This window comes from Delphinapterus leucas, chromosome 6 (assembly GCF_059928025.1).
Source record: "Delphinapterus leucas isolate spDelLeu-1000000601 "Yukka" chromosome 6, BTC_Dleu_Yukka2, whole genome shotgun sequence".
NCBI lineage: Eukaryota > Metazoa > Chordata > Mammalia > Artiodactyla > Monodontidae > Delphinapterus > Delphinapterus leucas.
In genome coordinates, this window is record NC_143134.1 from 9,579,982 (window position 1) to 9,596,981 (window position 17,000).

Genomic DNA, 17,000 nt, shown 5'->3' on the forward strand with positions numbered 1-17,000 from the left:
TTTGCATGTGCTTGTTGGCCATCTGTATGTCTTCTTTGGAGAAATGTCTATTTAGGTCTTCTGCCCATTTTTCGATTGGGTTGTTTGTTTTTATCCACTGTTAAACTTTGCCAAAAAAAAGTCTTTTAGGATTCATAAAATGAGTTTTCATAATTCTAGTCTTTTGGGTAAAACGGGAGACCACATTGTGTGAATGGAGAGGAGGCACCGCCAGCTGCTTAGCGGCAGGAAAATGGGAGATGAGAGAGAACCTCACAGACGAGCGCCCCTCATAGTAACTTCTTTCATGCAGCGTAATCGTGAGCTTCTTCCTTGTGTGTACGGAGATTTTCATCAGTGGAAAATTTGGCCTTAAAGCCTGGTACCGGTTGTCACAGACGGGAACGCAGTGGAGACAGGGCTACCCTGGGGAGCCACAGCAGACCCGGGTGTCCCCTGGCCCAGCCCTCGTGTCTCTTCATCACCTGCTTCCTGGTCCTCGTGTTGCTGGAGCTGGAAGAGCCCCAGGGCCGGGTAAGGGGAACGCAGGGTCTCAGAGACCAGATGCAGGACGCACGGGGAGTGCTCGCGTAGGTGATGCTGTGACAGGGTGAGGGCAGGAGACCGGAGACCCTCACCCTGCTCGGGGGCACAGGGAAGGGCTGCTGCCCAGGACGCGGGGCTAGACCCCGAGAATGGGGTGGTGGGGAGAGGCCACAGCCAGCCCACCAGGCCTGGTGGCCCAGGTCGGAGAACTCAGGATTTGTCCCGAGGGCAGGCTGAAGCGACCGGGGCCATGTGCGTCAGGAAGTTACAAGATGAGACGTACCGTTTGAAAACCCCTCTGGGTGGCATGAGGCAGCGCGCGTGGGAGGTCGTCTGGGAGCGGGAGAGGCAGGGGTGGTGGGGTTAGATGGCTTGGTGACGGGTGAGGTGAGGCCAGGGAGGGCCGGGCGGGTGAGTCCTGGGGTGCTGAGTGGAGGACCTGCATCCGTGATGGTGCCGTTTGCTGGGGGGAGGAGAGATGACCGCAGCTCCCGGCACACCTGTGTGCCAAGCGCTGTCCTTGGCTACCTCCCCTTACACGGGTGAGAGAAGGGTTGGTCCAGCTCGTCGGTACTGCAGAGAACAGGTACATACACACACGGGCCATGTGACGCATCCCTGCAGATGCAGAGTCAGACACGGGAGCGAGGAAGCCTGTGCGCAGAGTGGGGCGGTGTCTGGCATCTGTTAAGTTTCCATAGCCATCCTCTCCTCCTGCCTCTCCGGGTTCAAGGATTCATTCATGGATGGTGTGCTGAACTTCAGGTGACAGATTGAAGGGTAAAGCAGACGTGGACCTGCCCTTAGAGAGATCGCGGTCTCAGGAGGAAACAGACAGTAACTAAACGAGCAGTGGCCTTGCGTGGACAGGCCAGTCTGGGGGTGCTGCCGGCAGGTCTGGGGCCTTGGCCAGAAACATGAGACTTCTAGCTCTTGCATTACTCTTGAATGGATACATGGGGGGCGGGGCGGGGTCCGGGGGAGGATGCACACCGTTGAGTGGGCAAAAACTGTTTCCCAGATATTCTTCTCCGAGGTTCCACAGGCAGCCCCAGTGAGTTAGGTCAGAAGTGGGCCTCGGGCCAGTTTTGTAGGTGGGGAGGCTGAAGGCCCAGGGGAGACAGCACCACAGTATCGGGGCCTGGAAGAGAGCAGGGTGCCGTCCCGGCTGCTCTCCTGTCTTGCGGGTGTGGCCCCCTCGGGCCCGAGGCGGTGGGGGGGCCCCGGGCAGCCGGCCTGCACACAGGTCAAGTCCCAGAGTCCTGCTCAACTATATATAGTAAAGAGTTTCCGTAACGGAGCTGCTGCAAAGGGCCCAGGGGGGAAAGAGGACGCCAGCTGAACGTTTTCCACTGAAGCTCTTTTTTTTTTAATTTAATTTTATTTTTTATACAGCAGGTTCTTATTAGTTATCTGTTTTATACACATCAGAGTATACATGTCAATCCCAGTCTCCCAGTTCATCCCACCACCACCACCCCAGCGCGGCTTTTCCGCCTTGGTGTCCATACGTTTGTTCTCTACATCTGTGTCTCAATTTCTGCCCTGCAAACCGGTTCATCTGTACCATTTTTCTAGGTTCCACATATATGCATTAATATACGATATTTGTTTTTCTCTTTCTTACTTCACTCTGTATGACAGTCTCTAGATCCATCCACGTCTCTGCAAATGACCGAATTTCGTTTCTTTTTATGGCTGAGTAATATTCCATTGTATATATGTGCCACATCTTCTTTATCCGTTCATCTGTTAGGTTGCTTCCACGTCCTGGCTATTGTAAATAGAGCTGCAGTGAACATTGTGGTACGTGACTCTTTTTGAATTATGGTTTTCTCAGGGTATGTGCCCAGTAGTGGGGTTGCTGGGTCGTATGGTAGTTCTGTTTGTAGTTTTTTAAGGAGCCTCCATACTGTTCTCCATAGTGGCTGCATCAATTTACATTCCCACCAGCAGTGCAAGAGGGTTCCCTTTTCTCCACACCCTCTCCAGCATTTGTTGTTTGTAGATTTTCTGATGATGCCCATTCTGACCGGCGTGAGGTTAAAAGCTCATTCTTAACAGACATGTTTCTGTGCTGGCTCTTGCCCAGGTAGGAGGGAAGTGGCCCAGTTCCCCGTAGAGCTGCACCTGTGGAGCACACCTGAGTCTGTGGATGTGAACTTGTGCCCTTGTCACCTCTCTCTTCGGGTTACTCCTCCACGGCTCCCTGATGTCTGTGGGGAGGGGCTCTGAGGAAGTGACCACGTTGCCAAAACCGTTGAAATGAATCTTTGCAGTGCATTTGGGATGATGTTGAAAAGGAATGTTCTGAGGTCAGCAGAATGGGTGGTTCACATAAAACTGTTAGGTCTGTTTTAAGATAAACACTTTTACATTACAGTTACTGGTTTTTCTTAAAATTAAGGCATTCTTCTTCTGATCTCGGACCTTCTGGTACCAGTGACACACACATTTTGTTAATTTTCTAAATCAGTTCATGTCTGCACTGTGGGGCTTCGGCACCATGGAGTGTTACTGGGATCACCGTAGGTTCCACTTTTCCCAGGACTGTCAGTCTGCCTATTGGGGGCGAGTCCTGTCCAGGTCACGTCTTTCCTGGACAAAAAGGTCCCCGTTTGGACACTGAATTACATGGTCATCTTGGATATTAATTGCTACACTTCTTGAAGGTTTGCTCGAGCTTAGCTCTAAGCATTCCATATGTCCTAACTCACTTCACCCTCGCAGCCCAGGAGAGAAATCCCGTTGTAAGCCCTACTCCAGGATGAGGAAATGGGCTCAGGAAGGTTAAGGGATCAAGGACACTCGGCCAGTAAATTCACCCGGGCGGTCTGACCCCAGAGCCTCACTCCTGAGAAGGACACACTGCCTTTAATCCCTAAAGCGGTAAGAAGTATGTGGCGAAAACTCCCCAGAGACGGAAAGCCCTTTGAGTTCTTAAATGGAGTTGCTTTCCCAGGGCACCAGTGCCCGGCCCATCATGGAAACAGTGAGGACTGTCCAGGTCCTGAGCAGAAGAGATTCGGGTGTATTTGTTTTTCTTGCCTTTGAAAACATTCAAGTTAGAAAAGTTCAGTCATGAGCTAGATGTCGAAGTACAAGCCTGGAGCTGTCCCAGCCACCCTCCAGGCCCATCTTCCTTCTGTCCACAACCCTCCTCTGAAAGCCGTTCTTCCCTCCCCGGTTCCATGAACACGTGACTCATTGGGTTTCGTCAGGGGCCCACCTTGGAAACCGGGGAGAGAGCAAGCAGTCTGTTAGTGATTGCCCGTCAAGAGGGGCTCGCTGTACACAGAGCAGGACGCCCTGGACCCTTGCTGCTCAGGATTGCTTGTTTCTAAATTAACCGCTTTAGGATGTACTGTTACCTTTGTTAACGCCACTGCCCCGTTGTGGACTGGAGACTTAGGACCTTTTTGTGACCCTTTCTTCTCTCCGATGAAAATAGTCCTTATGTCAAGATGAAAGAAAAGTCGAACACCAAGGAGGTCAGCACACTGCTAAATAACCCTATTTATATTCACGGAAAGGCCATTGTTGAAGGCAGAGGTTTGCCTTCGTTAATTTTTATTTTACACGCACATCTTAACTTCTTAAGTCTTACCTTTCATAACAAGAAGTCTAGATCAGTTAACGTATTTTTTTGAAAACAAGTTTATCGTATAACATTTTAAAGTATGATTTTCTTTTTTCCAGTTTTATTGAGATATAATTGACGAATAACATTGTGCTAGTTTTAGGTGTACAGTGCGACGGTTTGATACAAGTACATGTTGTGAAATGATCGCCACAATAAGTTAACATCCATCACCTTACATCATTACAAATTTTCTTTCTTGTGATGAAAACTTTTAAGATCTACCCTCAACAACTTTCAAATATACAATACACTATTATTAACTATAGTCACCATGCTGTGCATTACATCCCCATGACTTATTATCCTACAACTGGAAGTTTGTACCCTTTGACTACCTTCACCCATTTTCCCCGCCTCTGGCAACCACCAATCTGTTCTCTATTAACCTGAGGTGTTTTTTTGTTACTGTTGTTGTGTTTTGTGTGTGTGTGTTTGTCTGTTTTTAAGATTCCACATATAAGTGGTAACATAGAGCATTTGTTGTTCTCTGTCTGACTTATTTCACTTAGCATAATGCCCTCCAAGTCCATCCGTGTTGCTGCACATGGCAAGATTTCATTCTTTTTTATGACCGAGTAGTATTCCATCGTGTGTATGTGCCGCATCTTCTCTATCCATTCATCTGGTCATGGACACTTAGGTAGTTTCCATGTCCTGGATGCTGTAGATAGTGCTGTAGTAAGCATGAGTGTGCAGGTAACTCTTCAAGATAGTAGATTCATTTCCTTTGCATAGATCCCCAGGAGTGGAATTGCTGGATCATATGGTAGCTCTATTTTTAATTTTTTGAGGCCCCTCCATGCTGTTTTCCATAATGGCTACACCAATTTACATTCCCAGCAACAATATAGGAGGCTTCATCCAGTACCCTCGCCAGTCTTTATTTGTGTAATATTTTTAGCCAAACTGCCTTAGTAAAGACCCTCCCCAGTATTTGTGTTCTTTTTGGTGACAGCCATCCTGACAGGTGTGAGGTGAGAGCTCATTCTGATTTTGATTTGCATTTCCCTGAGGATTAGTGATGCTGAGCATCTTTTCACATGCCTGTTGACTATTTGAATGTCTTATTTGGGAAAATGTCTATTTAGTTAATCTGCTGGTAATCAGTTGGATTGTTTTGGGGGGAGGGTTTGTTGTTGTTTTTGCGGTACGCGGGCCTCTCACTGTTGTGGCCTCTCCCGTTGCGGAGCACAGGCTCAGCGGCCATGGCTCACAGGCCCAGCCACTCTGCGGCATGTGGGATCTTCCCGGACCGGGGCATGAACCGCGTACCCTGCATCGGCAGGCAGACCCCCAACCACTGCACCACCAGGGAAGCCCTGTTTGGGGTTTTTTTTGCAGCTGAGTTGTTTTGAGTTCTTTGTATATTTTGGATATGGACCCCTTATCAGATAGATGATTTACAAATATTTTCTCCCATTCCATAGGTTGCCTCTTCATTTTGTTGATGTTTCTCTTTGCTACAGAAACTTTTTAGTTTGAGATGTAGTCCCACATGTTAATTTTTGCTTTTGTTGCCAGGTTAACATGTTAATATGGTAACAGAGCCCAAAGGATAGCCCAGAGTTGTCTAGCAAATCAGACATAACAGTAAAGGTTCAGGGAGGGGGAGGGAGGGAGGTCTTTCTCAGCTTCTTAACTTCCACATCATCTTCTCATCATCTTAAGGTCAGATACCAGCATCTTTGGTCAGAACCAATATTGCAATTATGATAAATCAAGAATCGAAGAATTTCTGATTTCTCCTCTCTCTGTTCACGGTAAACATGCATATGGCAGAAAGTATATAGAAAGGAAACATTTGAGGAAGAGTAAATGTGCTTTTTTAAATGTGCCTTCTTCGGGGAACATGAAACATGTACCTCCTTAATGCTTTCCGTCACGGTGCCACCGTGCAGAGAATTAAAATGCTGTGGTAGAAGGGAGCCTGCCTGACGCCCACATTCCTCCCGGTGTTTAGACCCTTCTGGTTAGGGCAGCTCTCCTAGAACTGCTCATTGAGAATTAAACTCTGATTGTGGTGGGCCGAATGTTAGGTTGGAAGAAGTTTTCCTAATAAGGAAGACTGATGTGATGTTCGTGAAGGGGGTCAGGCCCCTCCACATGTTTTATTTCCATCAGCCGGATTCCAGGGGGAAGTGGGCGGCCAAGGGGGGCTGGGGGCTGCTTGCTATTTGTAGCCGAACTGCCTTAGTAACACCAGGAGGCATGTTTCCAAGTGTTGCACTCCTGGGTGCGCCGTAAGATGTCTCTCCTGGCGTCTCTCTTTATACTGTTTGCTCAAGCATAAGTAATACTTTTATTAACATTGTAACTCTTACACAGAGGATGAAAACGGTATCCTTTGCCATCTCTCCTTACCCTGGCAGCTCTTCTCTGAGATACAGTGTTTCAGGTCAACGGACAGATACTGGCACCAGCGTTGAGGAGACTGTATTAACTTTTCAGAACACACTGCAGCAGGAAGCGACTGCAAGGGTGTCTCTCAGGTCATGCTGACCAGCCTGCTCTGCCCACAGTATGCAATCTAGATTCTCCCCCTGCCCCAGACCTACTCCAAGTGTAATGACAGTAATGACAGTCTGCGCATTTCAAGGCGGAGGGTGTTGTTTCTGTGCTTCTGCGTGATGTTCCTTTAAACGTTTGTATAAACTGGAGGAAAAAATCAAATTTGAGATAAAAGCTCGGCTCTGTGACTTGGTCGTTCCCTCTCTGGTTGACATGTTACGTCATTTGGGGTTTTGCTCTGTTCCGTGGAGTTCATCTCCCCCCACTCCCCGAGCCCGCAGCCCTGGGCCTGTTGCCTCGCAGCTCCGCCCCGCACCCCGATGATGCCACGTCCCGAGGCCCTGCAGTGTGACCCTGGGGGTAGAAGGCTCTCTGTGGAGTTGGGGATCTCCCTTTCTGCCTGAAGGGGGCGCTGGGCCAGAGGTGAGGGGGGATTCCCACCCGTCCTGACCAGGGGCCCCAAGCAGCCGGGTGAATGTCTTAGAGAGTGGAATGGGTCAGAAACACAGTGTCAGAATAGTTTCTGGTACCGTTTGCCAGGAAGTCAGCAAACTAACTAGAAAATGGGTAAGAAATTGGGGGCCAGCTTTGTGCCACGGTCGTGGCAGCTCCGTCTGCTGCCTCTGGCTTGGCGCCTCCAGGGCTGGGCCCTCAGACCCCAAGGCCCTGTAGTGTGTCCACCCCGGTGCGTATCTAACGGGAAAGAGGCAGTCCCCTCAGGCGGAGGTGCAGGGAACGTTTAGAACTAAGCCTCCAGGAGCAGTAGGATGTGAAGTACAGACACAGGCCACATACACAGGTTCAGTGTATCAGTTAGTAGTCATACCACAAGGGAAAAAGCAGCAGTGAAATTAGATTTAATAATGCGTTGTGTTTAACCCAGAGGATTAAGAATATTATTTTCTCCCCATGTAACATAAACATGGTTAGTGAGATCATTTTTACACTCACAGCGTCTCTCGGGCTGGACCAGCCATGTGGCCAGTGCCCAGCAGCCACATCTGGCCAGTGGCCACCATGTTTGGACAGCACAGGTCTCGAGGGTGTAAAGCAGGGAAGCCACAGCCCTTTACACCCCAAATCAGTGTAGCAGAAGCAATGTTAAATATTCTAAATGGCCATCCCAATTGTGTCACATCTGCTGAACTTGCAAACCTGTAGCAGCCAATCCCAGTAGGAGAAATGAGGTTCTTCAGTGCAGAAGTATCAGCCCAGGACCTACTGTGCGTCAGGGCCTGCCCGAGACCCTGAGCCACGGCCAAGGGGCTGGAAGGCCCTGCCCTCCCAGGGCTGCAGTAAGTGGGGTGGAGGGCTGGCATTCAGGTGGAGAGTGTAAAAGATACATCATGTCAGTGGTGAACGCCGTGAAGAAATAAAGCAGGACGGTGAGTTCCAGGGAGACGTGAGTCCTCTTCTAGTCCACTTAGGTATCACATGGGCCATTAAGCGTGAACTGGGCTCTGTAGTGTTGACATGTTTGCAGTTCAGCCGGAGGCAAATTCTTTCTCTAATTATCAAAGTGACGACAGAGATTCTCAGTTTTCTTTGAGAGGATTGCGTTATTGGAGGACACCCATACCCAAAGACATGGAAGCCGCTGAAGAAACGGGTTTCTATGTACTTCAAATAATATTTTGGTACCAGGCCCAGATGACAGCATCTCTCCCCAGGACCCAGCAGCTGACTAAGCTATGGAGCATGACCTGAGTAATGCAGGGAGACTGATACTTTAGGAGAGTTTCATGTTTGTTTTAACTGAGGCAAACAAATTAAAGTTTTTTATCTGTTCCTTTTCCGTATTTGCTTAAGTAAACTCTGAAACAAATTACTTCCAAAGCATTTGGTCCCCATCCTGTGCATGACCAGCGAAGGCAGCGTGGCACCCGAGTAATTAATAAATGTACCGAGTGTGGAAGTTCGTGTTCTGAAAAAAACCTTGTTACAAAGAGCAGTAGAACCACCACGTCTTACACGTCTGTATGTGCTTCTTGCTTGCAGGGCGGCTCAGGAGGGGCCAATAGGCAGGGTGTCTGGTGGATGCTGGGGAGAGAAAGTGGAGGGAGAGGGAGAATATCCTTCTCACGGTGTCCTTTTGGTCCCTTTTGCATTTTGAAGGGCAGAAGTTTTTAATTGTAAAAAGTCCAAGTTACCAAGTTTTTTGTTCTTTTATGGATCACACTTTTTGGTATCTATCAAAGAAATCTTTGCCTAACTTATGGTCACAAAGATGTTCCTGTGTTTTCTTCTTGAAATTTTATAGTTTGAGGTTCATATTTAAGTTTTGTATGAGGTGTGAATTGCGGGTCAAGAGGGTTTATTTCTTTTGTGCATATGGAAACCCAATAGGATTTTTTTGGCTTTTTTTTTTTTATCATGTGAAGTTTAAGAAATAGGATTTAGGGCTTCCCTGGTGGCGCAGTGGTTGAGAGCCCGCCTGCCGATGCAGGGGACACGGGTTCGTGCCCCGGTCTGGGAGGATCCCACATGCCGCGGAGCGGCTGGGCCCGTGAGCCATGGCCGCTGAGCCTGCGCATCCGGGGCCTGTGCTCCACAACAGGAGAGGCCACAACAGTGAGAGGCCCGCATACCGCCAAAAAAAAAAAAAGAAAGAAAAAAGAAATAGGATTTAATTGTAAAAGAGATAAAAAGAAACCTTGTGTAGCAGTCTGTGCAGTTGTTAGTTACAGCTATGAGTTCAGTTTTACAGAGAAAAAGTGTTTTGACTGAATCCATTTGTAGGAGCTCTTGTGCTTTAACACTAAAAGCCATAAAAGTTAGGTTCTGTCGGTCCAAAAGATTATGTTTATGCTTGTGTTTTCACCAGTTTCATAATCAAAATTTGATGGCAGTATTTTGTTACAGGGCAAGAAAGGTAAAATGTTGCAAGCCCTGTGTCAGTAAATTTAAACTGTTTAGATCAGCTGAACTTAAAAGGATTGATAAAGACAACCTTTCTGTCCTCAGGGGAGGGGAGGGATGCTGAACTGTGGCGGGTCTGAAAAGATGTCGATCAACATGTATTTGCCAGAGAGGACGACGTGCTCTTCCCCAGCCCTTAGGTGAGGAGGGGGACCTGCCCGTGAAGGCACGTGTTGTATTATCAGTAGATGGTCCTCCAGTTGCCTTCCACGAGGGAGTGGGTCTGTTTAACGCTTTTTTTGTCATTGCATTGAGTCGATCTGAGCCCACCCACACCTTCTCTGCCCTTTCCCAGAGTTGGGGTTATAGCCACTGTGATAAATCTGAACAAATGATGACTGTTGGTTTGAGCGTGCACTGCTTTATTAATTAGCAAGGGGGGGCCCGTATGTCTAAGTTTCTTTCAGACCTTTGAAATGCGTGAACGATGTATGGATGTTCGAGGGGGTATCCCTTCTCCCTGTTCAAGTTTGGGACCATTCGCGTGATGAACAGAGGAGTCAGAGAGGGAATCCAAGAAGCCTCAAGTCTGTACTAGAGGAGAAGGGTGTGTCGCCGGGCTGAGGGGGCTTGCTAATACTTCACCCTGGAGTTGAGCGGCTTCCCTGCCGATTCACAGGTGCGTCATACAGACCCACCTCCCACACTTACTGAAGGGGGGGTAAGGATACAGGCAAGGAGGGCGCCCCACCCCCGCCGGAAACGGTGGAGGATGGAGTGCCTGCCCCTTCAGCGTCCCAGTGTCCTCCTGATACTACATAGTAACAATTTTTAAAAGATGACAGCATGGTGCCCTTGCTAAAATTTAGTTTATTAGGTCATTAACATATATCATAAGTGGCTTTCATGTCTTACAACGAATTTTATAGATTGACAAATTCCACAGCAAGAAAAAAGCCACTAGTCAATTCACACTTTTCTGTTTCTGTACTTAACAGCTATTATATTAATCTGAGTTTATTCAGAAGGCATCAACAACAAAAATACATATTACTCTTGGTTCCCTGGTATGAATTGCTTATGCTTCTGAGTTTACAGATGTCATTTTCTTTACTGGTACCTGCAATCAAGGTAGTAGATCATACTGAAAAGGTCAGGTTAGGCATAAAAGTGTAAGTAAATATATTCTGCATCGTTTTTACTCAAAACTGTAGTCTTTAGACAATAATGTCATATTTGAACCTGAAAATATGCAGTATGCTGATACTACCATATCTAGTCGCATGTGTGGATATATGCAGACACACACACACACACACGGACCATGTGGCTGTGTGACTCGGACACAGACCCACTGGACAGTCAGCTCTACATTACTAAGTGGGGCTTACCCCTCACACGTCAGGGAAGAGGTGGCCCTCGATGGAACCCAACTGAATTGGACCCTATCTTTCCTTTGCTCTTTGGGATGTTTATGTATATTCTTGTTAGAAATGACTTTTTGGTTTAATTGTTAGTGAAAACCTTTTAGTGAAAGACGTTCGTACCTCGGCATCTTCACTCGAGGGGCTGGAGCGAGGAATCCCATTTCCCACCTAAGCTCCCACGGCCTTGCACAGAGTGGCTTCTTGCTCTGTAGGACGAGGCGATCCAGGCCCCCCTCCATCGGCGTGATCCCTCGCCCGATCCGTGCGCATCATCACATGGATGCCACTGGCTTTTTCCATTATTTTGTCTTACATCTTAGAAAGACTGTGGGACTTCCCTGGTGGTCCAGTGGTTAGGACTCAGCGCTCTCACTGCCGGGAGCACAGGTTCAATCCCAGGTTGAGGAACTAAGATCCCTCAAGCTGTGTGGCACGGCCCAAAAAAATGGAAAGAAGGAAAGAGCAGCACATCCGGGTGTATATACTGTTTCCTTAAATGAAGGGCACCTAGTGTATGAAGCATTACAGTATAATCATAAACCCCAACGTGTGTAACAAACTTCAGTATGTACGTTTTAGAAAAGATTAATAAAGTTCGGTAAAATAAGTGCAGTGCAACAGCTGTACATACTGTAAAGTTTTCTTCTTTCAAAAGGCATTTCAAGATGTTGCAGGGTTTTTGTTGTGTTGGAGATGGTCCTAAAGACCATAATATAGAAAATTCCATTTGCTAGAATACGAGATGAATGACTCTTTTTTTTTTTTTTTTTGGCGGTACGCGGGCCTCTCACTGTTGTGGCCTCTCCCGTTGCGGAGCACAGGCTCCAGACGCGCAGGCTCAGCGGCCATGGCTCACAGGCCCAGCCGCTCCGCGGCATGTGGGATCTTCCCGGACCGGGGCACGAACACGCATCCCCTGCATCGGCAGGCGGACTCTCAACCAGTGCGCCACCAGGGAAGCCCGGATGAATGACTCTTCACTATACACAGTTATATGTAGCCCTGTTGGAAACATCCTGCAACTATAATAAATTTACCTCATTTTTATCTTAAGAGTCATTACAGTAAATAATTGGGTTTTTTATCTAAGGATTATTTTGGTGGTTTCAATCATTTCTCAGGGAGGGAACGTCATTTATTAGTTCTTCCCAAGACACATTTGGATAAACTTCATTTGCTGCTGGAAGGGTTGGGTCTGCCTCTCGAGGGTCTGTCGGATCCATCACCACTGCGTCTCATTCCCCAGCCGCTAAGGAATGTCAGGGTCAGCAGGTCAAAGTAAGAAAGGTCACAGCCACTTAAAACTAACAATTCTTGACACGGTCACCAGTCTTTTAATTGAACACATCTCCGAAGCTTGCCAAAGAGCACTTTTGAGTTGTTTCAAGAACGTTTTCCCTCTTGGATGGGAGGTTTGGACTGGGGCCTCGTGATCAGGTGAGGCTGCATCCACACCGTGAACCTGTGGCCATTAACGTTGAGACTAGCGACGGCCGACTTCTAGGAGATAAATCACGCCAGGTACCCGGGTCCAGCTGTGCAGTCCTTTCACTGCTTTACCCTTGGGGGGCTTAAGTATCGGCAGACTGTTATCCATTCAGAAACGTTTAGTTCTTCAGTGGCGGGCCTTTGTTAATAGAAACCTGGGAAGTCATCTTTATAAATTAGTGGTGTTCGCCAGCATGTAGAAGATACGATTTTTTAAAAATCCAGCATCTTCAGTGATGCAGTCTCTCGAGATCGAGTAACGCAGCAAGTGAGTAACATTCAGATTGCTGTCTCGAAAGACTAGAGAGTGCATTTTATAGTTGGAAGCATTTTAAAACGTGTTTAAAGGGACGGTTTAAAAATAGTCCAACTTTCCGTTTCACAGATAAGAGGAAGCTCAGAGCTCTCTCAGTCAAGGCCACCCAAGTCGTGGGTGGCACGCTCACTTCTGCAGCCCAGTGGCAGAGGTGCCAGAGGAGGCTGTCTGACTTCCGAAACAAAGCCGTCCTTAAGGGTTCAATTCCAATTGTGTACGACATTATTCTTCTCGTACTTCTTATTTTTTCTACAATGAGCATCTTCTTCAAAGAGCACACTAAAGGCCAGAACTGAAAGTATGTGAGAACTTCTGTGCGCTGAAACTCCATGCTGGGATTTATTACTGTTATGTGGTGTGTATTTTGAATGTTATTAGAAATTTGGATTCACTTTTAACTTGTGAAGTATGCACTGAGAATCTTCACCAGTTTGTCTCATCTTCCTGTCCCTCTTCTGTGTTTTCGCCTTAGTTGTATAGCTGTAAACAGCTGTTTACTTAGTGGGGGTTGAGCATTTACTAGTCTCCCAGTGTAACGTTTGCTGGTTGATGACACAAATACAGGAATAAGAAATTCAGGGAACAAACTAATTTCTTAGTTTCTAAACTAACTCCTTCAAGTTACTTTGTATATTCTTACAGTTTCTCCAGTGAGTAAAAGTTTGTCAAGCCTGGCGGAGGAGACGTAAACATTACCTACTTGGGCATTATAATTCCACTGTACACATGGGATGTCTTCAGGATGTAGCAGGTTATGTCTTTGTAGCTGTTTGGAGCTCCAGTGCAGTGTCTGTATCCCAGTAACAACGAAGCAAAGGGGACAGGAGGGACAGAGTTCAAGCCCGAGGTGGGTGGAACCCACATCAGAAAGCCTCTCTGTGGCTGGAGAAATCCCAGTGCGTGTGGAGTCCCGGCAAACCCTGCTCCCTTGATGAGAGAGGCCAGGCCGTGCATCGTAGCCACCGGCCAGACCTCTTTGGTTCAAGGCCCATTTGCACTGCTTCCCAGCTGTGTAACCTTGAGCAACTCGGTGTATCTTTGTGCCTTCATTTCCTCATCCGTAAAGTGGAGATGGTAAGATCTTCTGTGGTTTTTGTAAAGATTAAATAAGTCCGTATAGACTGAGCACTTAGAGCCGTGTTGGGTGCATAGTAAGTACTTAGTGACAGCCGTTATCACTAGCAGTGATGCAGGAGGTGCCAGCAGCAGCCCTGACAGCCGTGACTGAGCGCGTTGTTTGGATGAGCCCCGCCTCCGTGGCTTCAGTACACAGGATGGACGTCCTCAGGCTTCCGGGATGCGCATTTGCTAAGAGCCAGCACTGTGTCTTCTTTTATGACGTGACCTTCTGTAAAGTACTAGCTTCTGGAGTTTTATATGGCTTAAAACTTTTACGTTTAAAATTTATGTTTTGGGAACTTTATATTTTCCCACTATATTTTTATATACACAAGGTTAAAAAGTATTCAGACCACTAGTGTAAGAGACTGTAAAATGCAGAAACAAGACTTCCCCCCTACCTCATTCAGGTTTCCGTCTCCAGAGGTCACCACTGTTGACCGTGTGTTTTTAGTCCTTCGGATGGTTTCTTCCACAACTTGAGGAACAATGGACATATCGGTCCACTTACTGGTTTATCAGCTAAAGACGGTGCAGCTAGATTAACTTTAGTGTTGTTTTCACCAGCAAGATGTTCCGATGAGGCCTTTGCCCCGAGCGGCTGAAAACCTGTGCAGCCACGTGACGTCTCGCGTGCCTGTACAGTAAGGAGAGTGGGCTGGTCGGTCTCCAGGCCCGTTTCTTCAGCGAGTTAGAGGGCGTCTGAAATAACGTGAGCCATAGAAAGGGCGGGGGTGGAGGAGGCAGCTGTTGTGCACGTGAAGCTCAGATGAAACTGGCCTTCGGGTCATCTGGCCCCAGGCGGTGGTCACTGTCTTTCTTTAGGCTTTTCTCTCTGGGCTTTTTACCTGCTGGCTCCCATTTTGTTGCCTTCCCTCTGGGGTGTCCCATCCGTGTGGTCAGTCAGCTGTCAGAGGGCGAGGACACGCCTTCCTGTCATCCTCGGCGTGGATTCCTGATGGCCTGGCCCGGTCACGTATTTACCCTTGAATATCAGATGTTTTCTGGGGGGGAGACAGTGGGTAAGGGGTGAGAGGGACTCTGATTTAGACACGCTGAGTGGAAGTGAAGCAGCGTGTTTCTGATACATGGAAGTGGGTCGTCCAGTTGGGATTCCGGACTGAGGTCTGGGCTCAGGGGGGTGAGGGTGATGCTGAGAAAATCAGGAAGCCCTAGGTCGTGGTGGGACCCACAGTCAGAGAGCTGGGCAAGACCATGGGGGAGGCGGGGTGTCAAAGGTTGGGGAGCGAGGATGGGTCTGGTGTCAAAGGCCAGGGGGAAGATGGCTCCAGGAAGGAGGGTGGTACCGTCAGGGCCGGGGGCTGCAGGGCAGCCGGAGTGAGGCCCTACCTTTAGGGTGAGGGAACCCCTTACATTAATTGGTAGAAGGCTTACAAAATCGGGTCAGAGGACAAAGAAGACGAGGAGAAAGGTTTATTAACACAACAGTGGCTACTGAGTCACTGAAAGAGCTCACACTTCCCTAGGAGAGAACATCACAGCAGAAACGCATCCAGCCACAAAATACCCAAAAGCTGTTTTGCTTAATTTTTGGATGGAGTTTATCTATAGGTATATGTGTCTTAAGAAAAAGAAATGCAACTAATGTTAACCAATAAGTGATGATTATTCAGTATAAAACTGTCTTTCCTCTTAGAAAAGGATGTACTGTGGAATTACTTTAGTTTGCCACTCTGATGCCTTTAAAATCTATTTCTGTTTACCAAAACGTGCTGTGTTCATGTTTCCAAACCACTTGAAATGGATGTGAAGACAGGAGATGCTTGACGTTAACATGGATACAAATAAACCCATACTGGGACTTGGTTAGTTCTTTACAAGTTCCTTTAAAAGTAGGTTCTTTATAATGTTTAAATGTTGCTGGGCTTTAAGAGTAAGGATCATAAGATCTGAGAGTTTGTTAGGACCTTGCAGATATTACACTATAGATTTCCGTTTTAAGATTGCGAAACTGGGCCCCAGAGAGGATAAGTGAATTGTCCAAAGTCTTAGAAAGCTAGAGGCCAAGCCGTTGAACTGTTTGACCGTTTCTCTCTCTGGTTGCTTGTTTCTCCTTGTAAATGGCCTGTGTGGCAGTGGCTTTGTCTGCAAGAAGGTGGCTTTACCCCTTAGAAAGACGCAGCGGTGCCCCGAGTGCCAGCGAGGCTGATGGAGCAGCTAGTTCTCCACTTGACAGAAATCTGGGACTTTAATTAAATGCAGCCAGTATTTAGTTGAGTGCCTGCATTTGAGCAGAGAGGGAGATACCAAACTGAAAATGTTTGGAAGGGGAGAGAAGTGGGAGAATGCCTTTTGTTCTTCCAGGAGAATAAAGCCATTTGGTGAGTAGGTAATGGTTGTTTCTTTTGAAAAACAGGACACTTTGCCCTTGGTCAAAACTTATTCGTACAGGGCCAGGCTGCACAGCCCTGCTTCCGATACTCAAGGCAGCAAACATACCTGAGGTGAAAATGACCAGATGGGCTGCACGGGCCTCTCGATCATAAAATGGTAATTCGAGGAAACATGAACCACATGGAACCTTAAAATATGCCAGATGCTTTATTTCATTGTAAGACAGACAGTTAAGCATGTGTCCATCCTTTTCCCCCCAATTCTTTTAACATCTCAGAGAAGTTCTGTGTTGACGATCTTAAAGGCGCATTAAAGATCAGAGAACATCCAAATCTTTATCCCTGCTCTCTCCCCCAACCTTAGGGGCGTGCGTTTAAATTCATAGTTGTCTTTGCACTTGTGACCCCCCCCCCCAAACCCTCATTTGGCTCCTAGGAACTCATTTTGAGCGTGTAGATGATTGCCTTCAGGACTGTGATCTGTACACCTGTTACCAGGGGCAATAGTCAGGTGTTGGATCTCCACCCTCACCCAGCGGCCGTGGTTTGCTGTGCTGGGAAGACACACGCTGAAGCCTGAGTGTAGAACGAGGCCATTGAGGGACTAACGTCATAAAGTCGTAGAGGGAACTTAGTCCTTCTTGAACTGAAGCCCCTGTAGGAGTTTTATATTCTGTCTAGTTTATAAGCTCCCAGAATTCATGTGTTGAGCTCTCATACAGACAGTGCTGAGCTAATCCCATCCAGAGAGGACTCCCTTG

General features: G+C 47.5%; 1 protein-coding gene across 2 annotated transcripts in view; it reads left to right on the top strand.

Annotated features, from left to right (window-relative positions):
- The window catches only part of PALLD (palladin, cytoskeletal associated protein), a 382,354-nt gene that overhangs the window by 315,240 nt on the left and 50,114 nt on the right, over positions 1–17,000 (top strand). The gene's annotated exons all lie outside the window — the stretch shown is intronic.